The sequence below is a fragment of the Silene latifolia genome, chromosome 8 (assembly GCF_048544455.1).
Source record: "Silene latifolia isolate original U9 population chromosome 8, ASM4854445v1, whole genome shotgun sequence".
Lineage (NCBI taxonomy): Eukaryota > Viridiplantae > Streptophyta > Magnoliopsida > Caryophyllales > Caryophyllaceae > Silene > Silene latifolia.
This window is the reverse complement of record NC_133533.1, coordinates 100,280,365-100,298,599: the sequence shown is the minus strand read 5'-3', so window position 1 is coordinate 100,298,599 and position 18,235 is coordinate 100,280,365. Positions and strand designations below refer to the sequence as shown.

General features: G+C 39.9%; 1 non-coding gene across 1 annotated transcript; it reads left to right on the top strand.

Annotated features, from left to right (window-relative positions):
* The first annotated feature begins 6,137 nt into the window (after nt 1-6,137).
* LOC141597990 (small nucleolar RNA R71) lies at nt 6,138-6,244 on the top strand. Its single transcript, XR_012523195.1, has one exon. It is a non-coding gene; the product is annotated as a small nucleolar RNA R71 (small nucleolar RNA).
* The last annotated feature ends 11,991 nt before the right edge of the window (nt 6,245-18,235 follow it).

Genomic DNA, 18,235 nt, shown 5'->3' with positions numbered 1-18,235 from the left:
CTAAACTAAACTAAGAGTTTTAGAGAGTTCTCTAGAGTAATTATACGTAACTATGTAAAATAAGACGTCAATAAACATAGGGTACGAATTACGTATTTATAATAAAACATAACCGACTTAAGGAAATTGCGGAAAATTCTGGAAACTAGTGGTTCCTCGATCGAGCCTATGTGCACTCGATCGAGGCACCAATTTTCAGAAACCCCAACTCTCGACATTGCATATTTTAATTAATTAAGCTGGTTCCTCGATCAATCCTCCTTGTACTCGATCGAGGCACTTGCTCTTGTCCACTTTCTTCGTGTTGTCTTCTTTATTTCTCTTCCTTTATTCTTCTGGATTCCCGTACCATGCTTCGTGTATTCCTTCATACCCACTCCGCGATGCCCATTTCATTCCTTTGCTCCTCAAATGCATCATTCATGCATTAAACATCAAATCGCGAAAGTAACACATTCTGACATAAAAGGCATGTAAGTAATATAAATTAGCACGAAAACCGTATCAAAAGTAATTAAGGGGAGGCATAAGTATGTATATAATTATGACTTATCAAACTCCACCAAACCATCTCTTTGCTTGTCCTCAAGCAAAGCATCACACAATACAAAAGGCAATCATACAAATGGCGAATAAATAACTCAGAGCAAATGTTTAATATAACACCCCCATACACCAAGGTGCCTTACCAAGACTACCTAATGCATGGAAGTGCTACCATCTCGGTTACCCGAGGCAATGTATATCAAATTGACCATAAAGAAACGTACTTAATTAAGTAAACGAGTTTAAGTGTTTATAATCATCAAAATCCCAAAACTGATAAATGAAATACAAATGTTTCAAACCAAATCCAACTAAATGAAAACGAGTTCAAAGACACAGCGGAAGACTCTAGTGAGACGTGGTGACTCCATCCCAGCTATCCCTCGCGCAAGCCATCTCAAACCTGCTCAATAACTGCTCACCATCTCCGAATGGATCACCACAGTTTTCAAAACATTTAAACGGGGCCAGTTACTGATTACACAAAACAAGATACACAAGATACAACACACATATCACCCAACTCCGTCATATCTCCACACACCTGACTACACACTAAAGTGTGTAGTCCTGCCAGAATACCCATCACAACAGATATTCCACATCGCCAATTGGGGATCGCAGCCGTACCCACCAAATCCCCGCTCATCTATTCCGAGCGAAAACCTAACTTCCTTAATGTGCACATCCCCTCCTGTGGCGGATTCCACAAAAGACGAATCAAGGGCGTGAAGCCACTCTCGCAAGTGACTCCTCTCAGCCGAGGAAACGCTTCGGGAACCACACACAAACACAACCAAGCACATTATACAACAACAATTAACAATAAGATAAAGATCAACAACAGTAAACAACCAACAAAAATTCAACATCAAAAACATGTAATCAATAACCGAGTAGGGAACCCTACCTCGAATAAGCAAATCACCAAGACCGTCACAATCAGCTATTCAAAACTACTCCTCTACGAAATCACCTCCTATAACCACACAATCATACAATTAATATCTAATACACATCATACTCCCAAAATCCCCCAAAAACCCAATTAGGGTTTTAAACAAAGTCAACGAAAAGACATAAAAACTGTGCAAAGATCTTACCTACAATACGACGAACTCAACGGCGTAAAGAACACAGCAATTCGACAACTCTAGCCCTTAGGATTTGGTAGCAATGCGAAGAAGAAAGCAACGTAACTTTGTTTAGGTTTTGAGAGATTTATAAAAAGGTAAAAAGTGAAAAGGAAACTGATGGAAGTGTTTATATATCATTCTCGCATTGCTAACAAAACCCGGCAAAACAACCCGTAGAACTGACTTACTCGATCGAGTAAGTGACTTACTCGATCGAGGGTCACACTTACTCGATCGAGTACTCATCGGACAGTGTACTATTTCGTAACCAAACTCACTTACTCGACAGAGTAAGCCCTACTCGATAGAGTACCCAACAGTACAGAAAATCGTATTATTACATTTAATGTATACATATCCCAATCTATCCATATCTGTAACAAAGCAATGACCAAAGTGTACCAATAAACAAATTCAATGGTACAGGAAATAGAAAACGTAGCTCAAGTCGCTTGTCACTATACTATAGAAAAATGCCAAATACCTTTCGATCTTGCAAAACAAATTAGTCGGACTCTCGCGTATTCACTCATGCACTCATAAGTATGTAAGGGTGAGTTATATGTGAAGATAGAAAGAAGTAAAAACACTCACTCAACTTATGAAACATGCATGAAATCTAATGTGATAGAGATTTCCCCAACTAGTATGCATCCAATATGTAGACAAAAGTACATATATCAAGGATAATAAGGGTGACAAATGGGTTAAAGGGATAGAAATGGTTTGTGCCAAAGCACGTTATGGATATGTGGAGCTAAGACGGTAGTAGCAGCGCTAAACCAAAATCAATTCTAGACAAAAGTAAGCATGAATACAACCCATCTAGAGAAATCATCTCAGCTTTACAACACATGAGAGCTTATGAGGTACTCTCCAAATATGCATTAGACTCTAACGACCATCCTTTTGATCCTTGACAAAACCAAATGAAGCAATCAATTTCTTTTCCTTTTCTTTTTTTTTTCAATTCTCTTTTTTTTTCGATTTTTTCTTTCTTTTGCTTCATATTTTTTTTTCTTTTTTCCAACACAAGGATACAACACAATTGCTAAAAAGTACTTTGCTATACCCACATGACAACATAAAGTCCCAACCCAACCATAATAGCAAAATTGACAAGATAGACAAGCAACTGCAACTGTCCCGATAAGGTAGGCAAATTCTTGGATTGTAGCTCATAGTATGTAATTTAAAGTTGGCTACAAGGGTTCAAACGGGGTAAACAAAAGGTAATATAAGGCTTATTTGAATGGTAAGAACCGCCTATCCACATGTACTTAGTCAAATAAAAGCAATAAAAGTATAAGAAATCAATGTCACACTTATGGAGTTTGATATTACACATTCCACAAGGAGAAACCACACTCAAGCCTAATTGACAATGAGACAAGTTTATTGATGTTCCTGGCCTAGGAAGCTCTATAGACCTCATAATTTAAGTAGTTTACCAACATAATTTTGTCAAATCAAATTAGCATAAGGCATGTCAAATACGGTTAAGACTCGAGTTATGAGCTTTGTTTTCATGGATAACGGGTCAAACTAATGTACATGAACAACTATACTGGAATTCAAATGCAAAAATAATGCAATTTAATATAATTGTGATTAAATTCACCAAGACTCGACCTAAAACAATGGAAAAGCATGTTTTTGGATTTTGAAAATTTTAATTTTTATGGATTTTTGATATAAATGCACACAACGATAAGTAAATCACACAATATAATTAAAGACTCCTCCTCCAAACCTAAATGTCACAGTGGTCTCATTGTGACGCCTACAACATAACAATCACACAAAATTTCCAGCAACCTAAAGGACACATCTAACAAAAGGAATGAGAAATATCTAGAGACAATACAATAAAAGTAGATACAAGGGAAGAGAATATCGGGTAAGAGCGTATGCGTTCCCCCAAACCAGGTGCAAAAATAGGGGAAAATAACCAACCGCGCAATTCCTATCATCATCTGGCTACGTTTTATACCCAAAACCAAAGGGTACTCGATCGATCCCATCACCACTCGATCGAGCCCATCACCACTCGATCGAGTACTTTTCTGGCGAGCAAATTCCTGTATTTAAAACAAATGCCCATCCAAGGCACAATCAATACAACTTAAAGCACGTAATAGTAAATAAAAAAGTAGTGCATGTGCTACACACAAACATAACTAGCACCAATAAATAGTCAAAGCAAAGAATATAAGCAATGAATAAAGTTTTGGCTCATAAAACTCAAAGTCTAATGTAAAATATGAGCAAGTATGTTCATCGCTCTTCAAATCATCATCATGAGGAAGGACATAAGGCACTTCATCCATCATAGGAGCTTGCTTCATCTTATAAATTCCGACGGGCTCCTCTCTGAATATCTCCGCTTCCAAAGCATCCAACTCGGCCTCCAAGTCAACACTCTCATCACAGCTGTAAACCATCTCAGGAGGTGGTTCATCTCTATAAATCAACCTCTCAATCTCATCGACTTCATTGCTTTATGGATATGACGCAGCAGCAGGGGCGTCAGATTGATTCATGTCCAAACAATAAGCAAAGGAATCATCAATAGAAGGAGCAAGAGCATTAATCATATGACATGACATGTAGCTTCTAAATTGGGATGTTTTAATGGTTTATCAAGAATAAAAGTAATTTTATCATCCCCAACTCGTAGTGTAAGACTGCCATCCCTAACATCTATGACCGCCCCCACTGTGTGTAGGAATGGTCTACCTAGAATAATAGGGACTTGGGAGTCCTCAACCATATCCATAACGATAAAGTCGACGGGAATGAAATACTTCCATACTCTAACTGGCACATCCTCTAAGACACCCATAAGCTTCTTTAAAGATGTATCGGCCATTTGTAAGGTCATATTAGTGATACGTAGTTGACCCATATTTAACTTTTTGCAAATTGAATACGGCATGACACTAACACTAGCCCCTAAATTGCAAAGGGCTATATCAATAGCTATACTACCAATATGACAAGGAATAGAAAAACTCCCTGGATCCTTTAGCTTCGGTGGTGAGTTAGCTTGTAATGCGGCCGCGCACTCTTGAGTGAATGCCACCGTCTCAACTTAATCAAAAGATCGGTTCTTGGACAAGATTTCTTTCAAAAACTTAGCATACGCCGACACTTGAGTGACCAATTCAGTAAATGGCAGACTCACTTGGAGATTCTTCACTACCTCCATGAACCTCCCAAACTATTGTTCAAGCTTAGATTTCTGCAACCATTGAGGAAAAGGTAGTTGAATTTTAATTGGCTCGGCTTCTTTTGCTTTAGAAGTAGGTTTGGAAGCACTATCGTTAGTTACAGGGTGTACTCGATCGAGTCCAGTGGTCACTCGATCGAAGATCTTATTTTCTTCCAATGCCGTAGCTGAAACACGCGAAAATTTGTCAACTTGGGGGGTACCTCGATCGAGCCCATGATGTACTCGATCAAGCACCGTGGTTCCTCGATCAATCCCATGCTTACTCTATCGAGGAACCAAGCTGTTCATCGTTTTTTCGCTTTTCTTCTTATCCCGTGTTTGATCTTTGCTTAATTATTTCTCGTCATTGCTTAGCTCCAAATTACCCAATCCCTTAGGATGCATGTAAGGGACCTCACCTTCAACAATGGGCACATCCGGACTTTGATAAGTGGTACCTCTCCTAAAAGAAATAGCATTAACTTGCTCGTGTGCTTGCTTACCTTGAGGAGGAAGATTGCCGGACTGTTTTGAAGGATTTTGAGCCGCCATTTGAGCAACTTGAGTATCCAACATCTTGTTGTGAGCCATTATTTCAGAAATCCGAGCCGTTTGCTTTTGTTGAATCATCAAACTTTGTTGCAATAGAGCCTTCATCTCTCCATCTCATTACTTGGAGCTTGAGGAGGAGGTTGCATCTGTTGAAAACCTCCTTGATTTTGCCGAACAAAGTTTCTTTGTGGTTGATTACCACGATTTGGAGGAATAATATAAGCATTCTGCGGCGAGGCTTGAGCAAATACATTCTGACTCCTTTCAGGGAAGAAGTTAGAATAAGGAGTACCTTGCTTGAAAGACCGGAAAGCATGGACTTGTTCAATGGTACTCATACACTTGGCCGCAGTGTGGTCATCTATCCCACATCTCTCACAGGACACTTCTTGTTGAACCATATGAACTGTTTCTTGCTTATTACCCAAAGACTGAGATGTCTTTAATTCAGCTATTTGAGCCGTTAAGGCCTCCAGCTGTGATGCAATAACGTTATCTGAACCACTTCCTCTCTTACTACCTCTGGGTTACCATACTCAGTAGTGTGAGTAGCTATCTGATCAATCAACTTCCAAGAATTACCGTCATTAGTATTATCCTGGAATCTTCTATTGGCAGCTGAATCAAGCAAAGCTCTGTGATCGTCATACAACCCATTATAAAACTGGTTGCAAAGGAACCAAATCTGGAACCCATGATGAGGGACGGATCGAACTAGCCTTTTGAAACGTACCCAGGCTTCATTAAGGTCTTTGGTGGGACCTTGTTTAAAACTTGTGATCTGGCTTCTAAGAGCATTTGTCTTCTGCGGTGGAAATTAACTCTTGTAGAATGCAAGAGCTAGTGAAGTCCAGTTAGTGATTGATTCAGTCTCCATATCCAAGTCACGTAGCCATTCTGCTGCATCATCTCTCAGAGAGAAAAGAAAAAGAGTTTGTTTGACTTGATCTTGAGTCACCCTAGGTGTCAAAGGAATAGAGCAACAATATGTGACAAATTTCTCCATGTGCTTGGCGGGGTCCTCTCCAGCTTTTCCTCCAAATAAATTTCTCTCTACTAGGCTTATATATGACGGTTTGATCTCAAAGGCCCCTTTATCAGTGGTAGGGAGCTTGAAGCCTTTAGGAATGGACTCAACGGTGGGTTCGGAATGACTTGCCAAGGTCGGCATCTTTGATGTTGTAGGAGTACTAACGGGTGCAGAAATAAGTGTGTCCTCTTCAAAGAACGAATATTCTGCGAAATTAAACCGCTCGTAGTCAAGTGTACTCAAGTCTTCCACCTGACTTACTTCTCTTTGAAATTTTCGTCTATAGCGAAAAGTCTTCTCTAGCTCGGGATCAAAAGGTACAATCTCCGACCTGTAAGACCTGGGCATACATGAAAACAATAAGAAAATATCAAACTATCTCAAGGAACTGATGCTCTCTGAGAAGAAAGACAAAAATAAACAAAAACAAACAGAAAAATTGTTGCCTCCCCGACAACGGTGCCAAATTTGATAAGGTTATTTTCAGTCGTTGGCCTATCAAAATAAATCCTAAATTACTACTAACTGGTAGCTAGTGGCAAGAAAGAGTCGAATCCACAGGGAGGCGAGTTCTAAATAATCTTGTTTGTTTATATTTAAGTTCGTCTTAAAGGTAACAGTTTTATGGAGTTGATTGTTTGATTTCTAATAACTAATTGCGATGTAAATAAAGAAAAATTAAAATATATTAAAAGAGTCTAAGGATCGGGTTCACTAGGTAGTCATCCAAGGGTAAGATTCAATTCATTGATTGAGCAATTTATATTGTTGAAAGTCATATGATCGGTCGATTCTAATATGTTTTTTAGATCTAAGCTTAACATGCGATCGCTATTATTAAGTCAGTCTAATTCAATTATCATGGCCTATACTAGTCTTAACCCAGTCACTGAAAATCCTAGTTTATGCAAGACTAATTAACCAATTCTGATCAGTAATTAATTAACTAGGTGAAAAACAATAATTGAACAACAATCAAAAGCAATTTAACAATCAATTCATTAGTTAACCCTTTTCTAACAACCTAGATCCCCTTTCACCCTGGATTAAAGGCTTAGGTACATATACTAAAGGGTAGAACAACAATAGAAATAATAAGAAACATGATGAAAAACAATAAAAGATGAATAACGATTGAATAATAATTATTGAAGAAACATTAATACCGTAATAGTGGAATGCTTAGATTCGGAAGTAAGAACAATAAACTAAACTAAACTAAGAGTTTTTGAGAGTTCTCTAGGGTAATTCTATGTAACTATGTAAAATAAGACTTCAATAAACATAGGGTACGAATTAGGTATTTATAATAAAACATAACCGACTTAAGGAAATTGCGGAAAATTCTGGAAACTAGTGGTTCCTCGATCGAGCCCATGTGCACTCGATCGAGGAACCAATTTTCAGAAACCCCAACTCTCGACATTGCATATTTTAATTAATTAGGTTGGTTCCTCGATCAATCCTCCTTTTACTCGATCGAGGCACTTGCTCCTGTCCACTTTCTTCGTGTTGTCTTCTTTATTTCTCTTCCTTTATTCTTCTAGATTCCCGCGCCATGCTCCGTGTATTCTTTCATACCCACTCTGCGATGCCCATTTCATTCCTTTGCTCCTCAAATGCATCATTCCTGTATTAAACATCAAATATCGGAAGTAACAACAGTCTGACATAAAAGGCATGTAAATAATATAAATTAGCACAAAAACCGTATCAAAAGTAATTAAGGGGAGGCATAAGTATATATATAATTATAACTCATCAGTTTTATCTATAGTTGTATAGCTTTGTTGGTGGTGATTCGAATGGGAGGCGAAATCTTATTGTCTTGGCTTTCTAACGCATGATCACAAGCTGCATTCCGATAAGTAACGAGGAAATGGCGGCCGTTTGAACTTATGTGCGCGTAGCTAAGTTGCGCTGGGCGTTGGGGTTGAGGTCGGTCGACCTGGGTGATAGGTCGATCGACCCAAATGCATGCTAGACCGTGTTCTTTCTTTTATTTTTAAGCTTCTTAATTTTCTTCTATCTTATCTACACCTATAAATACCCTGCCCAACCTATTCTAATACAGTTTTACTCACCATATTATACACACATAAACCCTAGAAAGACCTAAGAGAATTAAGAGAGAAAGAGAAGAGAGTCGAGAGATAAGAGAACGACGAGAGACGGAATCGGGTTCAATAGCTTTCATACCTTCACTTGTAAGTTGTTCCTTCGCAGTTCTAATTGATTGTTTACGTAAGTACCCGTAATTGTAGTATTGACAAAACCCTAGAACGGAATTTGGGGAAATTGGATTATGTTTATTGATATTCGCATTATAGTAATTATAGGATGTTGAATAATTGTTATAGGATCGGATTTCTTGAGAGGCAATTCTAGTTGACTACTTGTATCATTGTCAAGGAGTTTATTGCTAAATGGTAGGGATATCCTACTCAACTTACTATTGTGATTATTATGTATGATGGTGATGCGAGAAATTGTTCAAAACTAATTTGCACGGACGGTTTTGGCTTTGGGTCGGTCGATCTGACTTCTGGGTTGGTCGACCTAGGGCTGTGTATAGGTGATTATGAGTTTATGTGGTTGCATTACGATGGTTACGCACTTTATTGTATTTATTGATTTATTGTATGCATATTATATTGGGTTACCGAGGCGCGGTGACTAGGGAGATGCGCCAGTGTATTGTGTTATGAGGCACGGTGACCAGGGAGGAGATGTGCCATTGCGCTGAGTTGTGTGGTATTGAGACGGTACGGTGACCAGGGAGTTATACCATGGTAATATGATCACGGTGCCCAGGGAGTTGTGCCATATTGTGTGATGTGGTGGTCGGTTGTCCTGTAGAAGACAGGGACCGGACACTTTTTGGTTTAAGTGCACTCCATATGATATATTGTCATGCCTATCGTTATTTATCTATTCATTTATTGCTTCTGTTATATCCCTACCCAACCAGTGGTCGATGTGTTTATGTCTTGTGTCAATTATCACCTATTTCTGGGGTGGTCTGTGTTGATTCATTCAATAATTTCCGGTTGAATGGGGAGCAGTTGATAAAGCAGGTTCAAGTTAGTTGATGTTGTTGATGCTGTGCTGGGGGTGCTTGACGAGTGACGTTGATCTAGTTTGAGTCTAGATGTCATTAGTTATTTCACCTACAGTCAGACATTATTTCTATTCTTTGGTTTCCGCTATAACACATTTACTTACTTGTTGGTTTTGAATCTTGTAATGGTTCGTTCAAGACAGAGTTTTGATAATGATGTAAACTTTTATTTAAAGTACCTTAATTGTTTTTACTTTGTTATTCACTGGCTCGAGTTAGCGACATGGTAACACTCTCATTTAATCGGGAATGTCTTGCTAAAAGTTGCTTCCTAAGTGAGGGTGTTACAGCCAACACCAATATTCATCCTTTATTTCTCATTAATAACATAAATCATAAGTATTCACAATTTCATGAAGCTAATATGTTCCAAGCAACGAAATTAAATCATAACTATAAAAAATATATAAAGTTTATAAGCACATAATATTTTTCTCTCAAGCTCTCCTAGTAATCCTCATCATCCTCTTCTGGCTCTTCTAATAGTATATCCTCAGCATCCTTGGGTTTTTTCAAATAGTAAATCACCATCTTCTTCGGGTTCCTCGAGCGATAAATCCTCATCCTCCATAGCTTCCTCAAGTGAAGGCATATCTGAATCCTCATCGGTATCCTAGTCCATAACTATCACCTTAATCATATCGCCTCCTCTTCATCATTATCTAGGTTCATTGGCTCACCATCACCCGCGTCTCCCTGAGGATTTACGTCGTCACCCTCTCGGCTCAACTCCCTCACCTCAGGTTCCTGCGCATTATCATCCTCACTCTATCCCCTTGCAGACACGTGCTAACACACATACTCCTTTCATCATTGCACTAACTCCTTGAAACCATGGTGTGCGGATATATACGGGTACTCCCCCCTCCCCTCTCCGAGGCAATTTGGGTCTAGCTCCTTCTAAACTTATGGGTATCTCGCTCTTGCAACAAGGTGTTAGTAAAATTAGCATTTGGCCCTATAGTCCGTAAAGTCACAATTAATGCCCATCCCCTCACGTAAGAATCGCCCTACCACTCGATCCGTCAACCGTGCCAAGGACACAAACATTCTTTCTAAAATTGTTACAATGTGTCACCCAACATTCTTCAGGTTCCATTTTCAAGTATTACGGCAAAGAAAATCTCATTTTCAAGTAATAGCTACAAAATGGAGATTCCTTTACCTTATTAATATGCTTGGTGACACATTGTAACGATTTAGAAAGTATATTAGTGTTCTTAACACCGATGTTGGATCGAAACGAGTGGTGGGCCGATTCGTTCTCATGTGAGGCAATGGTTACTTATTATGACTCTACTGACTACAGGACCGCATGCTAATTTTACCACTACCTTATTTGCAAGGGCGAGATACTCATAACCTTAAATGGAGCCAATACCTTAATTAACTTGGGGGACAAGCACCCTTATATCCACCCCACCATGAGTTCAAGGAGTTAGAGTAAAGATGTAAAAAAGTATGTGGGTTGGCACGAGGCTATAGGCGGAGAGAATGAGGTTGATGATCCAGAGGAACCCAGGGCGGGGGAGTTGGGCCGAGAGAGTGATAGCGCGAATCTAGAGGGATACAAAGGTGATGGTGATACAATGAACCTAGATAATGATAAGAGGAGGCGATTGAGGTGATAGTGATTGATTCAGATACAGATAAGGATCCGAATATGCCTTCACTTAAGGAAGCTATGGATGATGAGGATTTACCGCCAGAGGAACTCGAAGAAGATGATGCTTAGCACTTGAAGAACCCGATGATGGGGAACTACCAGCAAAGGAGCTAGAAGAGCATGATGAAGAAGATTAGTAGGAGAGATTGAGACAAAAATATCATGTGCTTATAAACTTATATATTGAGTATAGTTATGATTTAATTTCCTTCTTAGAGACATATTAATTTAATGAAATCGTGAATACTTATAATTTATGTTATTTAAAAGCAATAAAGGATGAATATTGGTGTTAACAATTAATAGCATATTGATTATTTATGCAAGTTTGATACTTGTGTTGACAAGTATGGCTTATTGATTATGTGACACCCCCATATACCAAGGAGCCTTAACAAGACCTTCCCTAGCATATAAGGGCATCACCATCTCGGTTGCCCAAGGACAGTAATAATCAAATGTCGATAAAAGAACAATTAAGTTACATTACAGTGATTAAAAAACTAAGATATACAAAGATACAACTCGGACTCCTATCAACTATATGATCTACACTTCTGTCATGACTCGTGAAAGACTCATCCCCCCAAGTATCCAGCTATCATCCAAGTTATCACCTGCTAAGACGGACTTGCTCACCATAAGGGATCACGACGGACACAACAGAAACAAACAAGAAGGCAAAACCACACAACGTCAGTAACTGAAGAGACACACCCACCACTGACATAACAATGTAGACACAACAGCACACACACCAACCACATCTCCACCAATCAATCATCGTCACCGACTGTCCACTGGACCAGCCCTGCCAGTGGGGGACCGCAGTCGTTCCCACCTAAGCCCCGCTCATCATACCGAGCGATAACCTTGTCCCATTAATGTGCACATCCCCTCCCGTGGCGGGTTCCACAGAGCGCGAAACTAGGGCGTGAAGCCACTCCTGCAAGTGACTCCACTCAGCCGAGGACGCACCTCGAGAACCAGAGATAACAACAACAACCAGCTGTATCACAACAATGATGAACAAAACAACACAACACTAACCAATTATCACAACCAGTCAACTACACCGACAGTACATCAATCAACCACATCACGGACACTCTAGACAACCAACAGTACTAAGTAGGCGAACCTACCTTTAGCCAACTGTAGCGATTCCACGCCCGAGCACATGACACCAATCAAACAAGCAATACACCTATACAAACAGTACAATCATCCATCACAACCACTATAACCCTAAATGAAACCAACAACCACAATGATGATGATGATGGTGATGACATACCTACGCATAGCATTCCGGCGCCAAGACCGCTATCCGACTAAAGCAACCCATCCCTACGACACAAGCATCCTTAAAGGCTCCCATGGAAGAGGCTATGGTGAAGGTAAGAAGGAGAGATGACATTTAGGTTTAGGGAAGAGAGGCGGAAATGATTTGCGGTTTCTCAAAACACGATATATAAATCCTCGTTGTAAAGACGTTACTCGATCGAGTAACTAACTTACTCGATCGAGTGGCCCCTACTCGATCGAGCCTCCAAGCTACTCGATCGAGTAGCCTCGACTAGATCGAGTACCACACACCCAAAAGTCACCAAGTCACAAGACAAAGCTCATAAGGTTTCTCAAAGGTCAAGACACGTCACTAAGGTCGGTCAACGTCGGTCAACGGGTCCCTAAAAGGGCGTGTATTACAGTCTTCCCCCTTAAAAAGAACTTCGTCCCCGAAGTTCGACTCATCCTCTCCCGCATCGCCCAACAAAGACACTAAGGGCATCACCACCTCTTCACCCAACACAGGTCACATAACTGTTTAGAATTACCATCTCACTACGTATGTTCATCAAACATCACCATCGTCCACCTTAGCACATAATGCACAACATGACTCCCAACTAAATACAACTTCTCTTTGAACCACTGAACGCGTACCAAACACATGAACGATTAATTCAACTACCCCTTGCACTTACTACATGTTATTATTCAAACATACACCAACACCACTATCAAACTCTATACTTTCGTTCATCACTTGACACAATCACCAATTACAAAATACACAAAGCAACGGTCCTATCATCGATTCGCAACCACATCTGTTTCATTATACTCGATTACTTTAATCCTACAACACAATCTTGCTAATAACATTGAATTCTCAAGTCATCGTAACGAATAACTACTGAAATAAAGGATACAACATGCTATTTCATTCAACAATTGTAAATTCTTACCCAATTTTACCATAACCACTTATGAAGCTATCCAAACAATCATATAAAACTATTCAAACAATCATTCACGTACTTTAAAATACCACCAAAGATACTGTACAATTGTTATAATTACATCATTTTTCTTTGCGACATTACTCTTCCCCTCTTAAAAGGAACTTCGTCCCCGAAGTTCACAAACAACTTCCCTGTCCCTCAAACCGATACAATTGATATCACTTTGACATTACTCATAAACCACAAAACCACATTGATTCACACTAACACATCCTGCTCTTTGACATTACATGATTACAACTCCTACAAACATGGAACCACTGAGACTATGTAGCACACCGCAAGATCTATTATTACAAACTGGCAGCAAATCCATCAATTATTTGTTATACAACCATACCAAACAAACGACAACATTATAAACATAGTTTTCGATTTATATATCCAACTAGACTGCATATAGACTAAAAATTAATACAAATACCACCGAAAACTGTGTGGGTTGACCAAGGTGCATATTCGACTCACGACAACAACAATACTTCTTTGACATTACACAAACATGAACCACATGACATATATATATATATATATATATATATATATATATATATATATATATATATATATATATATATATATATACGTTTATCAACTTTGAACAATACCACCGCACATTATGTTCCTGCAACAACTTGTTTTATCGTTCTGACCCATATACATAATATCGAAAACTATACTCATAAGGTAACCACACGCAATTATATAATCAACGGTGAAGCTAAACAATGTTACTAAACACCCACAACAAAGATTAACATAATAACATTCAAAGATATGATGATTCAAACAAATCTCAACTCGAAAAGTTCCTGTAACAGTGACACTCGATCGAGTTGGTCGTGGCCTTACTCGATCGAGCTCGTCAGCTACTCGATTGAGTAGGCTGAGATCAGATTGCTCCTCCAATGCCATACATGTAGTTACTCTATCGAGTTAGGGGCACTCGATCGAGTAGCCAACAGGTCAGAAATCCTCACAAGCTACATGTAAGCTAAGCAATCACATAATTGCGAGTCGGGATGCTCTCCCGACCTTAAAATCCTGCATAACAAGTCTAGAAACTACTCAAGTACGGCATTATGGCCAACCATACAAACCAAAGATCCACAAAAGTATCATCCAAAGACGAAATAATATCTACTACAAATCATGAAACAAAAGAATAAAGAAAATAGAGTATATCACTCATCCTGCTGCTCTTCCATGACCTCATCATCACCGCCACCACCAGAAGTGCCTGCTCCAGCCGCATCATGACCCGTACCACCACCAACATCTGCATTTGCCCTATGCGCCAAGGGGTCAAACAACCATATGGATACGACTGAGGCTCTCCCCAAGTAGACCTCTCCACGCCGAAATAGTGGAAAACCCCACTGTCGTCCCCAACACCCCTCCTCCACACAGGCTGCGCTGCCTCAGTCCTAATGCCCTGCGCATACGCCATCTCATGGAGGTTCCAGAGCGTCAAGGTCGCTGACACCCTCTCCGTGAGGTCACTCACTCGTGTCTCCGTGCTATAAAAAGGATGGTAACCGGGATACTGGTGCTGTGGAGGCACTGGCTACTCTGGCTACGCTGGCTGAGTCTCAGCCACCCTCTCTCTCAATCAGCATGGCCCCTTCCGACTCTAGGCTGGGCATCCTTCGGTCTCACATTCTCCCCCTTCCTCGGCTCGGGCATCAGCTGTAGGATCTCAGGGTCAATGAGGTACGTCTGTCTCGCTGGACGCTCCTCCTCCTCCTCATCAGAATCGGCAGCTATAACTGCCGGTGGTAAGGGCTCAGTCGCAGGTAGGTGCTCAGGAGGTGGTAGACGCATCCAACTCATACCTCACACTCTCCATGCCAAACTACCATCCCCCAAGGTTCTCAACCATTTCTGGTCGAGGAAGTACTCACGGTCCAAGGTAGGTACCGTGGTGGTCAGAGGAGTATAGGCCGAGGAGGCCTCAAAGGATGTCAGCCTCTCTGCCAACCGAGTGGCAATGGCACCACAACTCAGGAATCGGGTGTCAGACGAGGCCATAAGGGCTAAAATAGCACACACAAAGGTAGGGGCACTAAAGGTGACAGGCTGTGACCGGGCGAGGTTAAGATAAGACACTAGAAGCATCAACTCATGTGAGTTTAGATTACTCACATCCTTCCTCTCGTAGAGCAGACATGTCATAGCACGGAGAAAGATCTTCAAAGTGACATGTTGAATATCATTGATCAACATGTTACTCGAAGTAGGAGATGGTTTACCGGTTAAGCATGGCATGAGGCTACTAACCCCACACTCAGACGGAATATCACGGAGATCTCCCTTGGCGGGTTTAGCCAAGCCAAGGTGAGTTGCAAACATATCCATTGTCAACAAAAAACTTGTGTTCATAAGGCAGAACTCAACAGTTTTTTCTACCGCGTCGTACTTAAACGAACTCATAAACTCAAAAGTCAAGAAGGCATAAGAGTGCTTACGGAGGTGATATAACCTAGTCATCCCCAAAGTCTCGAAAATGTGCCTGACATCGGTCTCAATCCCCAAGTCAGTCAAAAGGATCGTGTCTATGCAATGGGTAGGTCTCATCTTTTGTTTCTGCAAGGCCACAAAATTACCCCTTTGGGTAAAGTCCACAAAGACTACGGACGGGTACTCCGGTACCGCTGGGACCGTAGGTCCACTCCCCTCTCCTACCTTGGGCTCAGAAGCCCTCCCCCTCTTGCTCTGACGGGTTCCCACGGTTGGTCTCGGCATCTGTTTCAACATATGACTTAAATATACAAACCATATATATTTGAAAAACATGCAAGGCATTCATGTATAATCATAGAAAGGAGCAACCAAGTACACACTTTCACCAACAATCCCAAAATTATAAGCATAGACTCTCAAATTTATTAGCAGACGGTCTCACAGCTGTAAAGATTTTGGCATCTATGGTACCGATTATCATCATCACTATCACTTCTGGAAATCATACTTTCAAAATAACTTCATAAACAACCAAATTTCACAATAATACAAAACGAATTTCGGTTTGGGGCACTTTTAAGATGGAGTTTTAAGGCAAATTTTTGAGGGAAAGTCATCAAAATCGACTCTAAACATGATATGTATAACATATATTACCCAATTTTCAGCCTTTTACATACAAAAGATAACCAAATTCAATTCAAAATCGCAAACCCTAGAAATTTTGAGTCATATAAACTCCTAATTTGATTCGATTTTTGCATAACCAATGTCAATATTCAACAAAGTGAAGTAACTAGATCATATTACAACAATTACAAACATGATTTGGCACATATAAATCAATTTTTCAGCAATTATCAACATCCTACATGTTTCTAATTAATCAAAAACATCATAATAGGATAAATATTCATACCTTGATTGATTAGTAGGCAAATGAACGAATTAAGCAAGGGAAAAACGCAAGATTCAAGCACAACAATCACCAAGTTGAAAGCACAAAAGAGAGATTTAGAAGGTAAGTGTTTTGATTAAATGAAGAATGAAGAAGAAAAGAATTAGGGATAGAGGTATAAGTTCCCGTGTTCAGCGATACTGTAGCGACTTACTCGACCGATTAAGTACGTTACTCGATCGAGTGGCCTTCACTCAATCGAGTTGGAGCTACTCGGTCGAGTTTTCGCATGAAATTCTAACTTTTTCGACATAATAGCTTCCTAACTAGATCGAATGAGGTCTACTCGGTCTAGTAGGCACTCGTACTCGGTCAAGTAAGGCTGGGTATATGATCGGAAATATAGGATTAAATAAAGATTCCTGCAAAACAGTAACGCGTGTTGATTCCAAAATGAATTTGGAAATCGTCACAGATTATTATACTCATTCACGATGAATTACTATCACACAAATACAACGTATCGATCTAACAAACCAATAACTTGGTGCAACCCGTTTAACTTCATTCTATGACAACATTACGCAACCAACTGGCTGCACTATTAGCTTTCTCATTTATACATTCAACACGCTTCTTTTCACCTATGATCATACAATCGTGACTACAACAAAATAACTTCTAGTCACGTCGCACTAAACATACGTCTAACATGTATCATTCCTTATCATTCAAGCGTACTAACAGTCTAACCATGACACACAACAATTATCAAGTAGCTTACTCAACTTAATTACACCACATTGCGGAAGCATTCAACCATTCATCTATCACATCCTCTAAGTACTACTTGGACAGCTACTACGTCTCATTCAAAACTTACTAATTACCATCATTACCACATACCATACTCACAATTTCTTTCATGTCAAGTACTAATTCCAACTATTTGGAATAAACATTACCACCACCACATCATACACGCTGTCACGTATTATAAACATATCACCACTTCCATTGCTACTCAACTATAGATTCTCACAGTCCTAATCACAATTATATACACTAGCATCCATGAAGACTCCATCACAAACATCCCTAAGATCACTATTATACACACTAGGCACATAATTCCCGACTCGATATTCCCATAACCGGTGACTGGCTTAAGCATAATGGGGCCATGATTTTGAAATGAGGGCGCCTATTCACCCAAAATCTAGCATCAGCTGGGGCTCCCAATACACATACACCAGGTTCATTTTATTAGACTCGCTACTTTCATTAGGCTCATTTGTTA